Raw genomic sequence first — 21,681 nt, 5'->3', positions numbered from 1 at the left:
CACAAAGGCAGCCAGGTTCACAAGAGGGATTTGAACCCAGGTCCACTGATTCCATTTCTAGAACTCTTTCCACTATACCAAGATATCTCATTAATATTTCTTAATATTAATTTTAAGATTAATTTGTTTTTAAATCTCACATGACCACTGGTCAGGGCCCTAATAGAGGATCATGTATGTTTTTGACTACAAAATCAAAGATGAATTGGGGGAATTTGGAAAGAGATCAAAGGAGTTTTTATATCACTGAATAGAAAGACTAAGGCCTAAGAGGAAATACAAAAGGAAATAAAGATCCTGCCAGGAGAAGAGAAGGCTGAGGCAAGAAAAAATAACTGTGTCAGTTAGATACTCCATGAAACCTAGTTTGTCAGTGATGGTACTAAGATCTTTAATTTTTTTATGTCCTTGATCTAGTTGACCCTCACCATCTCAATATGCCTGATCAACAGGCAACGTTTTCCTTAGAGATGTTTTGAATGCTTATTCCTGCAGGGTGAAGGAGAATGACTTGATCATAGCATTTCCTTCCTGGGAAGTGTTCATTCTGAACTTGTTTTGTATGAGATAACCACTGAATTTGTGTTTTTAATGATTCTTTTCTCTTTGAAAATGTTTCAAATGTTCATGAAGAAAAAAAAGAAGGCAAGAACTTTCAGGAGAAGATTGTTTCTGATCAAAATGTCAAATTGTAAGTGGAAAAGTGATGCTAATGATTTAGGATTTAGAATCATAAGAAGAAGTTTAGTGTTCAAGCAGGCCAACCTCGAGTTTTATACATGGGAAAACAAACTCAGAGAATTGAAATTACTTGTTCAAAGGTTCATGACTACTATTAAAAAAGAGACAGTACTATGATGAGAAATAAGAGATTATTGTGTACTTAGTAGACTTTAAGCAGAAGAGTCCACTTACTGATTCCATTTTTTTAAAGACTGATCAGTGGAATACAGTGACTGATCTTGTGTTTGATTCTGCTTCTGATCACCATGAGACCATTGAACTGTTTTTTTGCAATGTGGTCTGGTTTGCCCTCCTTAGGTAGTCTGGTGGCTCCCCTTCTTCCACCCTTCCTTGCTCCCAGGGGCTCACCATATTAGTATGGGAATTAATACAGATACTCAATTAGCCCACTGAAGCTTGGAATCCCTCAACTCAAGTAATTCAATAGCCCATCCTCTATAGAAATAGAGATTTTAGGAATATGATGGGCCCCCATGTCATCATATCTGGCTCACTCACTAATTCTAGCTATTACCCATTCTCCAAAGAGTTTTTGAAACAAAGATCAGAAACACCTTTCAAAGCAAGAAAACTAACAGCCAGTTCAAAAAGAATAAGAAAAATGGACCCAAAAGCAGAACCTTTCCTGCCCAGAATTTTAACTGTAGAGGTACTTATAGTACAAAGACATTTCAAAAAAGGATAATACTACTAGCCATCCTAGTTCCTTTACAAGTTCCAGTTTAGGAATGCAAGTTTAGTTCTGATAAGGACTGTGATCAGTCCATTCCCTTTATCAGTTTAGATATGAGGCTATTCTATAAATGAGTAAGTTGCTCAGACTTTCCACATTAATCATGGAGTAGTGTTCCCAAGATCTCCCAACTTATTGAATGCTGAAATTTCTTAGCAAAATTCTCTTTATTCAAAGTCTTGACAACAAACTTGAGCATCAGATAATTGTTTGTTTGAATCCATGCTCTTCTGAGTTGAAGTTTTAGTTTGGTGATAAACTTCTTTAGTATATTGGTTGTGAGTAATGGCAATCTCTGGAGAATTTTTAGATCCTCCAAAACATATCAATAAATAGATGTGGTTTTCACACAAACATGAGTAGGGATGGAGTAAGGCCCATAGCATCATTTGTGATAGAGTTGTATACATATGCTAGGGATAGCATGTGTTGATTCTATTGAGATTTCATTCTGATTTCAGGGACCCTAGTATGTTCAACAGTGTGAAGTGAAACCCACAGGTGGTGGGTCCTCTTGAGTGTTAAGGTATAGAACTAGTTCTTAGGGTCAATAATTTAAGTAGTGTTCTGAATGGTTCCTGGAAGGTCTTGAAAATACTGAGAAATGAGAAATATTCCCATTCTACCTTATGAACTTTCTGGTTTCTTGTTAGATGTGTTTGCGTATGTACTATAGAATGATCAGTCACTACCAGAATATGGTTTATGTTACGACTATTTCCTTTTAGAGATGGAGAGTCCATGCTGGAACATTGTAATGCTTTGTAATGCTTCTAGTTTCCAAGAATGTGGCATGAATTTACAATTCTACTTTTAGTATGTAGCAAGTACAAGTCTCATGCTTCTTAGTGTCATCTGTAGACATTTTGGTCCTGCATTATCTGTTACTTACTAGCTTTAGGTTATCTGTTACTTACTAGCTTTAGGGTCTTCTCTTTACATTTGCTTAAACTCATCATGTAAAATGGTCAAGGTCTTGATATTTCTATCTATGTTGCATTCCTGGTTCTCCTAGACTTTTTGTATAATGCCATAGAAATATCTTCACTCTGAAAGTTCACTTCATCCCTGGACTTTTCATACTGGAAGTACCCTTTGTCTCTCTAGCTTCTCCCTGTAATTGGCTGGCTCTTCCCAGAACTTTCATTTTAAGAAAAGTCAGACTTTGCTTTCATTTCTATATCCAGAGCTTAGCACAGTTGTAAAACTTATTTTATTGGCCTAACTTTATTTTGCTTTGAGAAGCACCAACTATTTCTCGATACTGTGGGGAATGATATGGGTTTTTTTTAGGTTTTTTTCAAGGAAAATGGGTTTAAGTGGCTTGCCCAAGGCCACACAGCTAGGTAATTATTAAGTGTCTAAGACCAGATTTGAACCCAGGTACACCTGACTCCAAGGCTGGTGCTTTATCCACTATGCCATCTAGCCGCCCCATGATATGGCTTTCTGTTGCACAAACAACTGCTGCCTTTGTCTCAACACCAGGGTATCTTTGAATAATAAGAAATTGAGTCTTCTGGCAACATTGCTTTTCTTCCTGGCTTATATCACTTCTTGCAGTCCCTCAGATAACTGAGGTAGTGACTTAATGAAACAAAGTTCATACATGCTAGTGACTTTCTGTCTGGTGGAAGTCTCAAACTCTTAGCTGTATTTGCATTAGTTTGTAATATAGCTCCCTGGATGTCAGAGATCTACACTCCTTTCTTAGGTTAAGATGACAGCATTCACATTAGTCTTTCCTGTCCAGTATTAGATGCCAAATTCATATCCAGCTCTGGAATGCAGAATCTAACTTGCACTGATCAGAATGCTCAATGTTGGTTCAAAGTTTGGTATCTACACATATTTGTATGCTTTCATTCTTCTTTGGTACCAGTATTATATGTAATGTACGCGAGGTGTTGGATTTTGTGATGATGTCACGATCTTTAGATACTTGAAATGGTTCTAGGGTCATCCAGTTGTCACCAACATAAGGATGGGCACAAAAATTCTGGGAGCGATAATTTCCTCCAGGTCTTGCTTTCAATACAATCCTCAAAGCCATCATTTGGGAAAGTAACTCTTGTGGAGGATTGCCAGCCATTCCCACCAAACAATAACCAACTGCAGTTCACAGTTCAGGCAAGCCATTATAGATGAACTAGTAAGATATCTTGAGGCAGAGAATGAGAGACAGTGTGTGTCAAGTAGGTCATCCTTAATCCCCACCCCATTTCCTCTAGGATTATGGAGATAGTACAGGACCCTAAACTTCATCCCAGAGAGCCTTCAGAATCACAGTTTTCAGTCCACTGCCAGTAACCATCATCTTGGGAAACAGCTCTCATGGAAGTATAGCTTTTGTAACAATCCCTGTAGCTGCTATGTAACATCTTTTGAAGACCCAGGAAAGAAGGTCACATTGTTCATCCTCAGAAATGAATGTGATTTAAAGAATGGAAAATACATTAAAGAAGCAGGAATTACATTAACTTTGCATCCATAGCCCAAGGATTATGGGATCTTTTCCATCTGACTTGCAGCTGAAACCTTTTGTAGGCATTTTATTCCTCATTAGATTTAAACTCCCCTTAAGAGCAGGAACTATTATGTTTCTATTTATTTGACAAATGTTTAACACAGAGTTTTGATAGTAAATATTTAATAAATGTCTTTTTAATTTCATCCATCCATCCATCCTAGAGAGGATTAACAAATGTCTTATTAATTCATCCATCCATCCATCCATCCATCCATCCATCCATCCATCCTAGATAAAGGAATCTTCTTAGAACATTAATGGAATGGCTGAGAGTCAGTGAGCTGGATTCTGTGAGTTGCTTCTTAGGCAAATACCTAAGAATGACCTGAGTTCAAATCTAGGCTCAGTCACTTGACACTTACTAGCTGTGTGACCCTGGGCAAGTCACTTAATTCTAATTACTTCATATCCAGGGTCATCTCTAGTCATCCTGATTCATATCTGCCTATTGGACCCAAATGATCTGGAGGAGAAAGTGAGGCTGATGACAGCATGTCACCCCCTCATTCAAATCTAATTCATGTGCATGCCTTGGCATCACTTCCCTAATGTCATGGTTTTCTTCAAGAATAAAGGACAAACAACAGCAAAAGGTTTCATTTCCATTTAGGTAGTGAAAACATACTTAACCTCTTGCTGAATCTCCTTGCCAACAGAAATTCTATTTTTCTGATACAGTAGAATATTCAGTCAAGTGTCTCAAGATCCACTTCTGAGGTTAAAGAGCTGGTACTCTTGTTTTGAGTTTCACATTTTTCTCCCTCCCTCTCTTTCTTCCCCCTCCTCTTGACAGAAAGCAAACTAATATAGATTATAAATGTTTCAGTATGTTAAGCATATATTCATATTAATCATGTTGTGAAAGAATCAAATTGAAATGGAAAAATATTAGAAAAATATAATAATATGACAACTTTTAAAAATTGAAGATAGTAAGCTTTGATCTGCATTTAAACTCCACAGTTCCTTTTCTCTATATGGATGATACTTTCCATCACAAATCTTTTGGAATTATCTTTGATTATTTTACTACTGAAATGAACAAATCCATCATAATTGATCATCAACCAACGTTACTGCTAGTTGTACAATGTTCTTCTGGTTCTGTACACTTCACTCAGCATCAGTTCATGCAAGTCTTTATAGGCTATTCTGAAGATCCATCCCTCATAATTTCTTATAGAACAACAGTGTTCTATCGCATTCATATACTACAATTTCCTTGGCTATTCCCCAATTGATAGGCATCCCCTCAATTTCCAATTCTTTGCCACCACAGAGAGAGCTGCTATAAATATTTTTTGTACTTGTGGATTTTTTACCTTATTTTGTGATCTCTTTGGGATACAGATCTTGGAGTGGTATTGCTGGATTAAAGGGTTTGCCCTTTGGGGCACAGTACTCTTGTGCTGGTCACCATCACTACCAACCTCGATTCTCTTACAGACCTCTGAATGGGCTGTATGGAAGGTCAACCTCCCAGGGTTGTTGTGAGGATCAAATGAGATATTTGGATCCTAGATTGCTGTTTCCAGTAAGTATCTTAAATAGATGAGTTAATTGCAATTTGAATGGACTTCCCTAGTTCTGGAAATAGCAGAGCCAAGATGTTCAGCTTTCTATTGACATTAACAGCCTCTTTAGTGAAGTCTAGGTTCACTCTGAAGTAGTCCAGATATAGATTCTATTTAGTCACTCTGTCATGTTCAAACTCTTCCAGAGGCTGTGGTGGTATTTTTCTTTTAAAATCTCTTGCAAAATGACTAGAAAACAATGGCAATTGTGCACTACCTCCCAAAATGGCTGTTGATTCTTTAATCTTTACAGTCACTTCTGAGCAAGATTCCATGAATCTAGGTATAATAGATTTATAGAAAAATTGATGATGAGATCATATTTATTTTTTTCAGGGTCCAGGATGACCTCCTTCCATGAGCCCATTCCCCCCCACCCCGATACCAGTCCCAGCACCTTTGAATTATGTAACATTAAAGGTATAGTCTTTTCATAAGTACATTTAAGCTGCATTGAACCATCCTTCCTCTTTGCAATTCTAATGAATAATAGATGGCTGCATTCTGGTGACAGGCATGGTATGATTACTTTTTTTTCTTTATGGTCCACATTCCTTAGTTCTATGACCTCTTCAGGTAAAATGGATTTTGTCTATTTTTTTGGCCAGATTTTCTGGGTTTTTTTCCAGACTTCAAATCTGTGTTCTCACAGTTTCTTTCTTGTTTCCATGGCCTATATATGAGAGGATATACCAGATATAGTTGAGGTTGGATCTTCCTAGTGGCAATGCTTCTTCATAGTTTTATGCTTGTTACCTATCTCATCTGTGGAAATGTGGTGTCATCTCTTGCATTTCAATAATGGTAAAAGGTTTATACATGTCCAGAAGTACTCCATATCTCTATTCACTTGCTGTAGCCTCATTACCCTCATCTTGAGATGACATTGCTTCTCTCTATATCAATCTCTGTAGACTGATATTGATCATGAACTCATCTGTGCTTTCTTCTTTGAACCTCAAAAGTGGAATGGATGAAAGCAGTATGATTCAGATTGAGTCTCATCATCCTTGAATTGGCTGTTTGGCTTTACAAACATTCTTGCATGTGGTATCAAATTTCCTGGTCTTCTGGACCAGTATCAATCCATATACTTCTCTTTTGAGGCTTTTAATAAACTTATTCATTTTAAATACCTTCCCATTCTCTAGGTCCCAGGCCTATCAATTTTTCTGTGGAATAGTATTCACAGGAGTGATCCAGGCTTCTCAATACTTCTCTGGGGGACATAGTTCTGTTCCTAAGATCACGAGGCTGAGCTTATGATATGCCGCTATAATATGGGTTCTTAAATGAATCTGTGGGTGGATTTTTGTGAATTGGGATGAGAAAAAAATAATATTTTTGTTTTCATTAATCTCTAACTGAAATTTAGCATTTTTTTATTATGATTTTTAAACAATGCATTATTCTGAGGAGATCTATAGGCTCTGGTAGACTAGCAAGGGAGTATGTGATAAAAAATTCAGAATTTCTGCTCTATGTGTTCTCCTTTTATCCCCACTCTCTCTCTTCTTTCTAATTCTGTCTCTAACTCTATCACTGAATCTCTTTCTTTTTCTCACTGTCCCCCTCTCTCTGTTTCTGTCTCTGTTTCTTCCTTTTGGTCTCTCTAGTCTACCACAATCTCCTCAGTTACTTCTGAGCAAACGAAACACATACAGCCCAATAATACTTTTGAGTTAATCTCAATGCTGACTTTTAGAGATTAGGTAAGTAGTAATAAAATATATATATAAACTTTAAAGAAACAGAGATAAGCTCTGAAAGGGAAGTATAACTCTCCTTGAGGATAGAGGAAAAATGAGGAGGGGAGAGGGTTTGCAGCAAACACATTAAGCTACTATTTATTCTGCAGGTGGCTTATACCTTGTGTAGGAGTAGTTACATTGTAGGCAGCAGCTGTAGCATCTGTAATCATAACTGGTTCCTAGCATCTCCACCTGTCTCTCTTGTTCTTTAACCTATGATTTTTCTATAGTTGAGGCTGTTGACCTTAGAGGTTTGGGTAAGGGTGAGGGAAAAAAAAATGTCTCCTGTTCTCCCCTTCAATTTAGAAGCTGAAAGCCTCAGTAGTTGTTTGGCTCTCTAAGAAGATAAATATGGATAAGCCCCCAATTATATATACAAAATAAATACAAGGTAGTTTAGGGGTTAGAGAGATATCTAATAGATTGGGGGGGTTGTTCTAAACTCCCAAATTCTTTGATTCTATGACTCTCCCCAGTTCTTGATTCTGGATCCTGAATAACACATAGACTTTTCACAGGGTTTGTGAGGGCAAAGTTGTCTAAGGTAAAGACCTTAATATTTTATTGACCTGCAGGACAAAGAACATAAATTTATCTAAAATTTTGCTTACAAATAAGACACCAATCCAATTGGACAATAAAATCACAGTTCATACTCTATGAAGGGCTAAAATTGGCATTAAAGGAAACAACCTAGTAAGAACTGCCTGAGGCCCAGTGTACACAGGTAGTGGGTACTTGTTTGTCCTTTATTCTTGAAGAGGACCAAGATATCAGGGCGGTGATGCCATGACATGTATATGAATTGGGCTTGAGTGGGAGGGTGCTGTGCAAAGTCACCAACCTCATTCTCTCTTCTTTGGACCATTTGGGTCCACTGGCCAGATATAGATCAAAATGAATGGAGGTAACTCTGGATACAGTGAAAGACCTTGGCCTTTTTAACAAAGACTTCTATTTTTTTAATGTTATTTTATTTTTTCCATTACATGCAAAAATAGTTTTCACTATTCATCTTTTTGAAAACTATGAAGTTCATGTTTTCCTACCATCCTTCTTTCCTTCTCCCCTATCCATGGCAGTGAATGATATGATATGGGTTGTATATGTACAATCATGTTTAACATATTTTCATATTAGTCATATTGTGAAAGAAGAATTAGAACTACAGGGGAAAAACTTTGAGAAAAAAAGAAAAAACATAAAAAGTTTTAAAATGAACTTAGTATGCTTTGCTCTTTATTTAGATTCCATAGTTTTATACCTGGATATGGATGGATTTTTTTTCCATCACAAGTCTTTTTTGAATTGCCCTTGATCATTGAACTGCTGAGAGGAGCTTAGTCAATCACAGCTGATCATCTCATAATGTTGCTGTTAATGTCAATAATATTCTCCTGCTTCTGCTCACTTCACTAAGCATCAGTTCATGAAAGTCTTATCAGGATTTACCGAAGTCTGCCTGCTCATGTTTTTTTTTAGTTCTCTTAATATACATTTTGTTTATTTATTTTTCTAACTAGATGCAAAGATAGTTTTCACATTTTTTTGGTAAGGTTTTGAGTTTCATACTTCTTTCTTCCTTTCCATCTTCCCTCTACCCCTAAGAGTAAGTGATCAAATATAGGTTAAACATGTAAAACTATGTTAAATATATATATATATATATATATATGTATATATACATATATATATGTAATTAATCTTGTTATGAAAAAATACAATCAAATAATCAAATCTGGGAAAAATTAGAGGGAAAAAACATAATACAAACGACAACTTTTAAAAATTGAAGATAGTAAGCCTTGGTTTGCATTTAAAATCCATAGTTCCTTCTGTGAAAGTGGATGGTATTTTCTATCACAAGACATTTAGAAATGTCTTTGCTTGTTGTGCTGCTGAAATGAACAAGTCCATCATAGTTGATCATCACCCCATGTTGCTGTTAGTGTATACAATATTCTTCTGATTCTGCTCATTTCACTCAAAATCAATTCATGCAAGTCTTTCTAGGCTATTCTGAAGTCCCTTCTCTCATGATTTCTTACAGCACTTAAAGCACTTTTCATCACATTTATTTTCAATTTGTTTAACCTTTCCCTAACTGATGGACATTCCCCCAATTTCCAGTTCATTATCACTACTGAAAAAACTACTATAAATATTTTTGTGTATGTGGATCTTTCCTCCCTTTTAATGATCTCTTTGGAGATAGTAAAGTATTAGTAGTAAAATATTGTACTGCTATAGTGATGGTATTGTAGCAGTATTGATTGTTTAAAGGATATGAACAGTTTTATAACCCTTGGGTGTCATTTCAGATTGCTTTGCAAAATGGTTGGATCAGTTCATAACTCTACCAACCAGTTAAGCAAAGATTTTTAAGTGATCTCTGATTGAAGCAAAGCCCATTTAGTAATCCAAGTTAGGTAAAAAATAGAAGAAGCAAAAAATGGCCTCTTTTACCTATTCCCCCTCACTGCCCCCCCCAATCAATCTGGAAGGGGAAGACCCTCGGGGTTTCTATGGGTACTAGATGCATGTACTGAAGTGTACTTGAAGTGTTGAGATAAACCAAACAGGAAGACTTAATCATTAAGAGAAAAAAATAAACATTATTCTGATTTCTGTAGACTTTATAAGTGATGTAACTATGTCATATTATCTTGCTAGAACTAGCTGATGGCATAACTAGGCATTAAGTAAGGAAAACCTGAGGTAAAATCCTCCAATCCCAGATTCTTGTTAGTTGGGTGAGACTGGGCAAGTTCTGTTTGTTTTTGTTTCCTCAAGTGGTAAATGAGGATAATAATAACACTTATCTCCCAGGGTTGTTGTGAGGCTCAAATGAGATATTTGTGAAAGTGTTTAGCACAGCTCCCAAGACATCTTAGGTGCTCTATAAATACTTACTCTTTCCCTTCTCCTTTCCCAAAGATCTGAAGATAACCAAGAAAAGCAAAAGACAGTTCCTCCCCTTGAGGCAGAGCTCACAGTCTAATGGGGAAGACAAAAAAAATGATCATGTGCAAAAGAGTCCCATATAGGATAAATGGGAGATAGTCAAGAAGGAAGACAATGGTAACTGAGATTTGAAGGTAGCCAGGAGAGAGATAAAGAGGGAGAACATTCCAGTCATGGGGTACAGCCAGGGAAAAAGCCCAGTCTTGGTGATATGGATAGTCTTGTCAGAGAATTAGAGAATGGAACAGGCAGGCTTTTACATATAATATTTTATAGTTGGTCAGTTCTTTACAGTCACTTAATTGACTAAAAGTTTTAGAGAATGCTCAATCCCTCTATGCTTGTTTGTTGACTATTTTTAAAAAAAAACCCCATATATTCAGAAGAACAAACTGCAATCTTAAAAACTCTCCCCTAACTTGTTACCTTGCATGTTAAAATTATAATGGATTTCTTGAAAGAAATTTGATATTAAGGGAGAGGTGAAATATATACCTAACCAAATAATAATATTAACTGCCAGCTATATGGTAACAGTGGATAGAATACTAGCCCTGGAGTCAAGAAGACATCAATTCAAATCTGGCCTCAAACCCTTGAAACTAGCTATTTGACCTTGGGGAAGTCACTTAACCCTGATTGCCTCACATCCAGGGCCATCTCCAGTTGTCCTGATTTGGTCACTGGACACAGATGGCTCTGGAGGAGAAAGTGAGGCTGGTGACTTAGCATAGTCCCCGCTCAAATCAAATTCATTTGTATGCCATGACATCACCTCTGATGTCATGGTCTTCTCTGAGAAAGGACAAATACCATTAACTGCCATTTACATAGCACTTTAAGGTGCCATATCTTATTTGATACTCTAACCCTGGGAGGTTATTATTCTCATTTAACAGATGAGGAACCTAAGGAAAATAGAGGATAAGTGACTTGCATATGGTCACAGTTATCAAGTTTGAGAAGAGGGATTTGAACCCATGTCTCTCCTGTCTTAAATCCAGGAATCTTTCCAGTATTTACACAGTCTCTCTTGGTTTTTGTTGTTATCATGGATGATATCAGATGCCAGGTCTAAACAGAAGTAGTCCCTGTAAATAGTAAAGTCCTTCAGGTTGGTACATCTGAGTCCCAACAAACTGAAGAATCTCCTAAATGCTACCCATAATCACTAAAACAAGTTTGGCCTAATTATTAACATGGGAAAACTCAAGCAAATAAAAATTGCCTGTTACCTAGTATATGTTCTTCCTTGTCCAACATATCACAATTTATATTTTTAGACATTTTATATTTATTTACCCAGTTGTTTTTTTTTTTTTTTTGTCCTACATGCTCAAAGAATATCATGACATCAGGGGAGGGGTAGTGGATAGAGCACTGGATCTGGAGTCAAAAAGTCCTGAATTCAAATCTAGTCTCTAATATTTTTTGGCTGTGTGACCCTGGACAAGTCACTTAACCCACATTTGCTTCATTTGTAAAATGAGGAAATGATGTTTGTCTTTCATTCTCAAAGAAGACCATAACATCAAAGAAGTGATGCCATGACAAGCACATGAATTGGATTTGACTGAGGGGATGCTGTGCTAAATCACTAACCTCACTTTCTCCTCTGTGGCCAAGTGGCCAGATATGAATCAGGATGACTGGAGATGATCCTGGATGGAAGGCAATCAGGGTTAAGTGACTTGCCCAAGGTCATACAGCTAGTAAGTATCAAGTCATTGAGGCTAGATTTGAACCAGGTCCTCCTGCTTCAGGGCCAATACTTTAACCACTGTGCCACCTAGCTGCCCTTTTTTGTCTGCCATGTACATACTGTGTACATCTCTCACTTCCACCCCTTTCTACGTCCAATAGAATATAAGTTCTTTGAGGGAAGAACTTGTGTGTTTCTATCCCCCAGGCCTTTAACATAGTACATTTTTTATGAAAGGCACTTAAGAAATATTTTTCCCAATTAAATGGTCATTTCATAGAGTTGGTCCATTATTTCAACAACATCACTAATATTCACACTAGGTAGGTGCTGTCCTAAACACTTTGTGAATATTATCTCATTTAACCTTCATAACAACCTTGGGAGGGAGTTGTTGTTATTATTATTATTATTATTATTATTTTATTATTATTATTATTATTTTTATTATCCCCATTTGACATTTGAAGAACTTATGGTAAATGGAGGTTAAATGATTTGGCCAAGGTCATACAATTAAATGTGTGAGTCTGGATTTTAATTCAGCCTTCCTGACTTCAGACCTAGAGCTCTATCCACTGAAATATTAGGTGCCATATTATATATACTTAAGGTAGACATCAAAGATATACAGTGATTTGGACCCAAATTGATAGAGGAAGAAGTGTGTATTGTAATTAGGAAACTGAGTAGCATTTTTAATGAACTTAACTTCTTGAAACAATGGCCTCTCTTTTTTTAAACACCATTATGCTTCCACTGATCATTCATGACTTTGAAAATGGACTATTTGCATTTGACCTGTGTTAAAACCTGCTAAGCTAATACTGATCTGAGTAATCACAGTCACACACTGTACTTGGCCTCATCATTGTGATACCATTTTGGTGCTCTTTGAGTTTGAAGGACAGGAACTACTAACAATATTACTGAATCCTAGGACAGCACAATCTGAGGAATGAAAATCGCAAGTTGTCCACAGGCAATGGAGAAATGTTTGACAGGTGGGAATAATCAGCAGCCTATTATCAATGAAAAATGAAGTGACTTAAATGATATGACCACAAATATGTATGGCCAGAAAGGAAAAGATGTATAAAAGACAACAGATGGACATCCAATATCCTCTATTGGTATCCAAAGAGAAAAGAAATCTCTAAGCTCCATTAAGATTTTCTCATTATGATAAGGTGCTAAGGAGATATCAATAGATGGACATTGCTCTTTTAACGTTTTCTCTTTCTCTTCTTGGGAAGCAGAACCTATTACAGTATTTTTCTATGTATAAGAAACACCTTTTCAAAATATTTTGCATCTTAAAACTGGGAATGTCTTATGTAGTGGTTTAGATTTTTTTACTTGCATCTCCTCCTTTTTGGACTTGTTGTCTTTGACCTCATTGTTTTACCGGTATATTAGGTTACATTTTGCCACGTTCTGTCCAGAATTGGCTCAGAAAATAATTTTGTACAGTACTGAATTCAGGTTCAAAGTGATCCATTTTGCAAAAGTGAATGGAAATTGAGCTCTTAAACGATTTTGGTCCTCCTCCAAATGAGAAAACAATCAGAGACTGACTATGGGAAGAAGAAGCCCTACTGAAAATGCCATGGCATAAGAAGGTCACAAGAGACAAGTCAGCAAAATGACCTGACTATTATTTTGTTTAGAATAATTCTAAGATATTTTCCTTACCCACAAATATCTGAGTTTTTCCCAGATAGCTAGAGGGAATGTTACTTGTTTTCCAAATATTTCTACCTGTGAGCTATTGCTGGTTCTTTTTGATGTGTTTTTTTTAACCATGATTTGAATGGAAAACACAGTTTTTAGGTAACCTTTAAAAATGCTATTCTACTCTGTGATGAAGTTGATAATGGTAACAGTTACTTGAGAAAGTCAAAATTATTCTGTTGTAAAACCATATTCAAAAACAATTTTATTAAATTTTTTTCACTGAAGTCAGATGTTTGGGCTTTGCATTACCTGCTACATGTTTTGACTCTTTAAAATTTTAAAAATAATCTCTCCACTTCTCTGAAAGGGTCAAGTAATTACCACCTTGAAATATTATTCTGATCTATTTGAATTCTTCTAGGTTCTATAAGCAATGATAGTGTTAGATTCAATTTAGAACTTGTCATAGGTCACTCTTAGTCATCCACTTCAAGGATTTGCTAGCAGATGTGAATCTCATTTGTAGAATTTTAGTTTAAAATTGATGAATACAAATAATTTTCAGTCCAACAAAGGGCATCATTGAATTAGATAAGCTTTTAGATATGATTCAGGCACAAATAAATGCAGAAAACATCTAACAGTGCAAACTTTTACTGGAAAGGGTGAACAAAAGGGAGTTAGACTTCTTTGTAACAAAAACTGTATATTGCAGCATGGGTTCATACCCTTGCTATTTCACTGATTTCTTCTTAGGGCTGAAAATACTATAACACATCTTCCCATTTCATGAACAGTGCCATGAAATTACTTCAGTGGATAAGTAGAAAGGATGTGGCACTTGATTACCTGAGATGCTGCTGAAATATACCTCTAGGTGAGAAGAGAAGAGAGGATCTTGAGAGACCTGTAGAAAGAGAACTGGGACATGGACTCATTTGGCAAACTGGACCCCCTGAGGCAGTATAGGGGAGCCATACTCCCTTATGTTCTCTGACTTCCAATGATTATGGCCCTAGGGACTTGAAGTTGAAAGTGAACTCATCATTTTTCTCATAGATTGAGCTGAGATCTTATTTTATTCCTAGTTGATGTTCATTTACTCTTGTATATTCATTGGTATGTAACTGCATAAATACACACACACACATATGTTGGTTTATAATTGGCATCTAATCTGGATAACTTCTCTTATTTTTGTTTACTGCTTTATTTGTTAAAGAGATTTAATAAGAATTTTTCCCACATATGTATAACTGGCTTTTGGTGGGAAGGGTCTAAGGTGGTGAGTATAAGCTAAAGGTTCCTCTCTTTTGAAAGTAATCAGGGCAGCTAGGTGGTACAGTGAATAGAGCACCTGCCCTGGAGTCAGGAGGGACCAGAGTTCAAATCCAGCCTCAGACACTTAATGATTACTTAGCTGTGTGACCTTGGGTAAGTCACTTAACCCCATTGCCTTGAAAAAAAACTGAAAAAAAAGTGGATTTCATTCAGAACCCTTAGAATTTTACTCCCAGATTAGAGGTATTTTAGGAGTGTTTGATAGGTAGAATTTTAGTCAGATCCTCTGGAGATGAGACTTATTCAGCCTTGGCAGCCCAGTGTCCTCCCTGCCCCTCACTCCAGCTAGGATGCTGACTTTGCCAGGATGACCCTGCTCTTACCTGTTGATTAGTACCTAGGGAAAAATAGAATGAATGAAATTTAAGTAGAGAAGTTTAGACTAAGACTCAGTTCGTCTTTGTGAAGGAGAGGGCCCATGGTGAAATCCAAGTAATTATCATTTTAATGCTTTCTAGCCATCTCCTCTCCACTTTCTTTAACCCAATGTCTTGCTTGCAAGGCTGACTCTTTTGTTGAAATCTGTAGTGATCCTAGAAAGTCCTCCTGAGATCATCTCCATGGTATGTTTTATAATCTGATCCCCTTTATTTGTCTTTAGATTAAGAAGCATTGAATCTGAACCACATGCAAGACCTTAGAGGTAATTAGTTCAGTCATTTATTCAAGAAGTATTTATTGAATTCTTCCTATATACAAAGTTACTACCAAATGAGAGCAGTCAGCTTATTTTATAATTTAATTTTTGAGCAAACCTAGTCATATCTTCATATGAGTATCTAATATTTATGCTGATATGAACCAGAAATTTCAAGATGAATAGCTGGACCAGATATGCTTATTTTAGAATTGGCTATAATCAGGCTTGTGCTGGTAAATGTTTAATGATAAGACTCTCTCAGAAGAAAAATGATAGCATATGAACTTTTAAAATTATTCCACATTATTTTCTTAAATCTAGAAAATCTAGAAAACAATAACTCAAACCTTGATTGGCAGCAATTGTTGATTTCTGAGGTGTAGATGCTTAACATTGAAAATTTAACAAATAGACTCTCACAGACTGGTTAGAACTGGCTCCATTATATCACTGAATCATTGGGCAGAAATCTAAAAAAGGAAGGTTTAAGTGGATCCTGAATGTCAGGAAACTATTATAATTCAATCAGACTTTGAAGAAGGAAATCTTCACTCTCAAAATGGACAGGGACAGAGGGAAAAGACACAAATATGCAGAAAATATTTGTAATACTTTTTATTGTAGCAAACTAAAATGTTGGAAGCAAAATGGATACCAGTTGATAGGAAAATAGCTCAATTAACTGATGTATTTGAATGTAATAGAATATTATGGTGTCAGAAAAAATGAAAAATATGATGGATTCTGGGAATTCTGGAAAGACTTGTATGGACTGATACAGAATGAAATGAGCAGAATCAGGAAAACAATTTACCCAATAACCAAAATAACATAAAAGAAGACAACCTTAAAACCCTTCAAAACTCTGATGTATATTCTACCAATTATGATTTTAGACAACAAATGACAAAATGAACCTTTCACCTCTTGTCAGAGAAGTGATGCATTAACCATATACTTGGCTTGTATATTCATTTGTTTTCCTTGTCTATTTATGCTATAAGGATGGACTTTTGGGGGGAGGGGTGGAGAAAAGGTGTTGGTTAACAAAAGAAAAGACAAAACCACTAGTCTTGAAACATTTTTAAAGTATTCAAAAAAGAGCAGAAGGTATTTTGCAATTCTATTTTTGTTCTTTGTATATTTAAATGTTTGTGTTTAAATACTAAATTTTTAAAAAAGAAGAAAGTATTGATGAGGAATTTGCAGGCATTATGGAGAAAAGAACTTTGAAAAACTTTGGAACCCTGGCCAATACAATGATAAATCATTGCTCCAAAAGAATGAGGATGAAATTCCAGGGGTTTATATAATCATAACTTTATATATATATATATGATTCTATTATGCCTGGGGGACATATTTTTTAAGCAGAAGTTTGTGTTCCCAGAAGCAGGCACTTAATAAATGTTTTTCACAAAGAAAAATTTCACTCAAAAGAACCACAGGAGCTATTAAGATTCACATTGGAACTATATTAATCAATTATTAAACACTTGGTAGAAATAAAGACAGACCTAACTAATTGTTTATGTATGGCAAGAGACTATGTAATGAAAATGCTAATACCTAAATTAATTTATTAAGTATTATACCAAACTCTCAAAGAAATATGTTACAGAACTAGAAAAACAATGACATTCATATGGAGGAACAAAAGATCAGAAATCTTATGGGTAATAATGAGAAAAAATCAGAAAAGAATAAGGAGTCTATTAATGCCAGACTTTAAACCATATAATAAAGCAAAAGTCATTAAAATTATTTGGTACTAGTAAAGAAAAAAAATACATGTATCAGTGGAATGATTTAGATATACACAAGAAAAGCAAAAACAACAACAGTGTTCAAAAATCACAAAGATCCAAGTTGCTATGGGGAAAGACTCACTCACAAAAATTGGTGGGAAAGCTGAATAACAGATTGGCAGAAATTTGATTTAGGCCAGTTCTTCCCACCATAAACCAAGATAAGTTCAAAATGGATATATATAACATGAATATGTGATCTAGAACTAGAAGGTCACACCATAAACAAATTAAATGAGCAAAGTAAAAATTGCTTTCCAGGTCTATGGATAAGAGAAGATTTCACAATTAAATAAGTGACAGAGAAGATTACACAAGATAAAATGGACAATTTTAAATAAATAGAATTTAAACATTTTTTGCAAAACTTGTTATAGATAAGAAATAACATATTTTTGCATCAGGTTTCTCCTATTATGATCTCCTATCAAAAATATATAAGGAACTAATTGAAATTGTATATATCTAAGAGGCATCATGCAAATTTAGAGTGTAGTTTGGGCAAATAGCATGAAGCAACACTTGTATGAGTCAAATGATACTTATATATGAATAGATAGAGAATTGATAAAAGCATAGCATAAGAGGTTATAGGTAGATTGACTATAATTTGGTAAAAAAAAGTAACATCTCTAACATTTCATAAGGCAGGATGCAAAGTACTTCAGGTTAAGATGAGTAGTGGAATATATCTTTTGTAAAAGACACAGAGTCATAGTGGGGCCAGGATTATCAGACAAAGAACCTACTATGGTAGCTGTCATGTTGCAGATGGGGTAATGAAGTCAGGGAAACATAGAACAGTAGCATAGATGAAACCTCTAAAAATTAACCAGGAAGACCTACTCAAGATGGAATTATACTGGGCTTCATCAGAAATCGAATATAGAGCTTCAAGGATAGGTTCTAACTGGAACTGGATGCAGTTAATACTTATGCATACCAGCATTGATTAACAAGAGCTGGGACTATGATTGTGGGACCAGAGACTCCTCTGGCTATTTAGAGACACTTCCGAATAAATAAATGAATAATTAAAGGACATGTTCAGGAAGTTTTCAAAGGATGAAATCCAAGATATCAATCACCATATGAAAAGATAATTCTCTTAAGTCATTACCAATTAGAGTCAAGCAAATTAAAACAACTTTAAGATTCTACCTCACACCGAACAGAATGGTAAAAGATGACAAAAAAAGGAAAATGACAAATATTGGAGGTGTTATGGGGGAGAAGGGAGTATGATAATTCACTGTTGATAGAATTATGAATTCAGTCAGCCACTCTGGAAGTCAATTTGGAATGATGCTCCCCAAAGTTACTATTTTGTGCATGCCTGTGGACTCAATCCTATCACTATGAGGCCAATGTCTCCAAAGAAATCAAAGAAAAAAGAAAATAATATTTCCTAAATTATTTATGTTGACTTTTTTCATTGTAACAACAATTGGAAACTGAAGGACTATCTTACTGGGGAATGGCTAAACAAATTTATGATATGTTAATGTAATAGAATATTATAATATTAAATCCAATTATTAAATTATATAATATTAAACATAGTATAAAAGTAATCAATAATATATATAAATAAACATAAAATTAGATATCATATTATAAAATATAAGAATCATAACATTAAATTATAAATTATTAAAATCTATTAAATGTATAATATCAGAATAAAATTAAATATGTGAAATATAATATAAACACTATTAAAACAATATAAATTAATTACAAATTATAAATTAAAGATAAATTAAATGTAATCAAATATTATAATATTAAATGGATTGGAATATATTAATGCAATGGAATATTATTGTACTATAAGAAATTATGAAAAGGACAGCTCTGGAGAAAGTTATGAAAACCTCCATGAACTGATGTTGAGGAAAGTGAATAGAACTAGAGTAATTTATATAATGGTTACAACATAGAGAAAAATAACTTTGAAAGACTTTAAAAACTCTAGTTTTTTTTAATGTAGTAGGGAAAAAATATGACTCCAAATGAAAGATGATAAAACATGCCATATATATATATATATATATATATATATATATATATATATATATATATCAACTTTTGAATTAAAATGCAATAAAACATATATTTTGGAACATGAGTGATGTGGGATTTTTTTTCCTTGCCAGATTTATGCATCCATGTTTGAGGATGTGTGTGTGTGTGTGTGTGTGTGTGTGCGCACGCACGTGTGTGATTTGTCCTTCATTCTTGATTATTACTTCTGGGAGGTGATGCTATCACAAGCACATGATTTGGATTTGAGTGAGAGGGTGTTGTAGTAAGTAAAATTTGTTTGGGGCAAAGGAGTGATAGAAGAGACAAATTAATAAAATAAAAAATGGACAATGGTTCTTTGAGAGGGGGTAGTATACAGGGAGAAATTTAGGTGTTGAAAAAAATGAAATAAATTTAAAATTTTTTTCAAGTTTCTTTTCATACTCGTTGCCTTATTAAGTTCTGCACCTCCCTTCTGGGACACAATTGCTTTAGGTTTAGCTTATATAGGTTATAACTCTCATCTGAGGTTTCCTCAGAAGGGAGGAGTTAAAAAAGATGTACAAAATGTATCATATTACTCAAGTATGTGACAGGTAATTTACTCCAACCCATAAAGGAAGACAAAATAAATAATAATCATATCATTTTCTTGGGCCAAACATGTCTCAGTCACATGAAGGATGATAGGGAAATGGGAACAATTCCTTCTTTCTTGACCTGACTGAGGAAACCGTTTGAAATTGCTCTTACACATGCCAAAGTCAAAAGGAAGAGACTACTGGTTCAGCAGACAATCAGAAAAACCCTGAGCAGTGAGTCATATATGAAGAGTCCTAAGGATCCACTAGAGCTAACTGGAGGCAAGAAGGGCAACCCTAAATTCATGTTATAGGTGAATAGTTTAAAAAGAAGGAAGAAAATTTATAAACTTTTCTCTTTTATTGTTAATGCCTTTGACAACATGGTCCCAATGTATCTCTTTTATTCTCATTGTACGAAACTCCAATTTCTAAATACTATGATAAGCCAAATTGAAACTTTTCTGCTTTTCAAACAAGATATCTCCCATTTTCCTTTATATTTGTAGTCTTCAATTGTTACTTCTATTGTATTTAATATTTTCTATATGTTAGCCTATTATATCTATGTTTATTATTATATGCTATTGCCTATATATGTATATATTCATATATATATGTATGTATGTATGTATCTATCTATCTATCTATCTAATTACATACTAGTCTACTTCTATTGTACTGTCTAGTTGAAACTAGGTGGGTGGAATAGTGATAGACTTTTAGAACTGGAGTCAAGAAGACCTGAGACCAAATCTAGCCTCAGACACTTATTAGCTGTGTGACCTTTGGTGAATCACTTAACTTCTGTTTGCCTAACTTTCCTCAACTGTAAAATGAGAATAATAGTAGTACTTATCCCCTAGGGCTGTGTGGGGATAAAATGAGGAATTTCTAAAGTTCTTAGCATAGTGCCTGACACATAGTAAATGTTGTATAAATGTTAGCTATTATTACTAACAGAAATATATTTTTTATTTTGAGAAATTGCCTCCTAATAATTTCTACACATAAGAGGTCCTCATTCAACCAATAACAGTGTCACTTATTAGTTGCTTTGAGTTTTGAGATATGCTACTTACATTTTACCAAGAAACGAAGTTATTATTACTGTTATTACAATCCAAGGAAAGTGTGTTCTAATGATATAGTCTTTCCTTTCAATAGATTTGCTCAAAACTGTATAATCAGGAACTTTTTCTGGAGACCTTCCCCGTCCCCATCCTCATCCTTATCTCCTTCCCCTTCCCTTTGCTCAGTTAAACATTAATTACTACACTAAGCACTTTGCTAAGTTCTGGGGAAATAAAGAAAGGAAAAAATGGTTTGTGCCCTCCTATTTGAATAGGGGTGCATTTACTCAACACTTACTATGAGTTGAAGTATTGTGCTTGGGACTGGGACAGAGGTACAAACATCTTTAGCTTTTCATCCTAATTAAGTGGATGTTTACAAGCAGCTTCTCCCTTCCACTGCAATTGAAAATTAAACAGCCAGCTGCAAAATGGCTTGAACCTTCCTACAAAATCCCTTGTGTTGCTTCCCCATTGTCAGCTTTGGTGGGAACAGCATAATGCTTTATGCAAGGGCCTGTTTTGCTGTTGAAGT

General features: G+C 35.1%; 1 protein-coding gene across 1 annotated transcript in view; it reads left to right on the top strand.

Annotated features, from left to right (window-relative positions):
• Positions 1–21,681, top strand: part of LOC141508420 (disks large homolog 2) — a 2,787,507-nt gene that overhangs the window by 73,375 nt on the left and 2,692,451 nt on the right. The gene's annotated exons all lie outside the window — the stretch shown is intronic.

Source organism: Macrotis lagotis, chromosome 1 (assembly GCF_037893015.1).
Source record: "Macrotis lagotis isolate mMagLag1 chromosome 1, bilby.v1.9.chrom.fasta, whole genome shotgun sequence".
NCBI classification, from domain to species: Eukaryota; Metazoa; Chordata; class Mammalia; order Peramelemorphia; family Peramelidae; genus Macrotis; species Macrotis lagotis.
The sequence above is the reverse complement of the archived record's forward strand: the minus strand, read 5'-3'. Positions and strand labels throughout refer to the sequence as shown.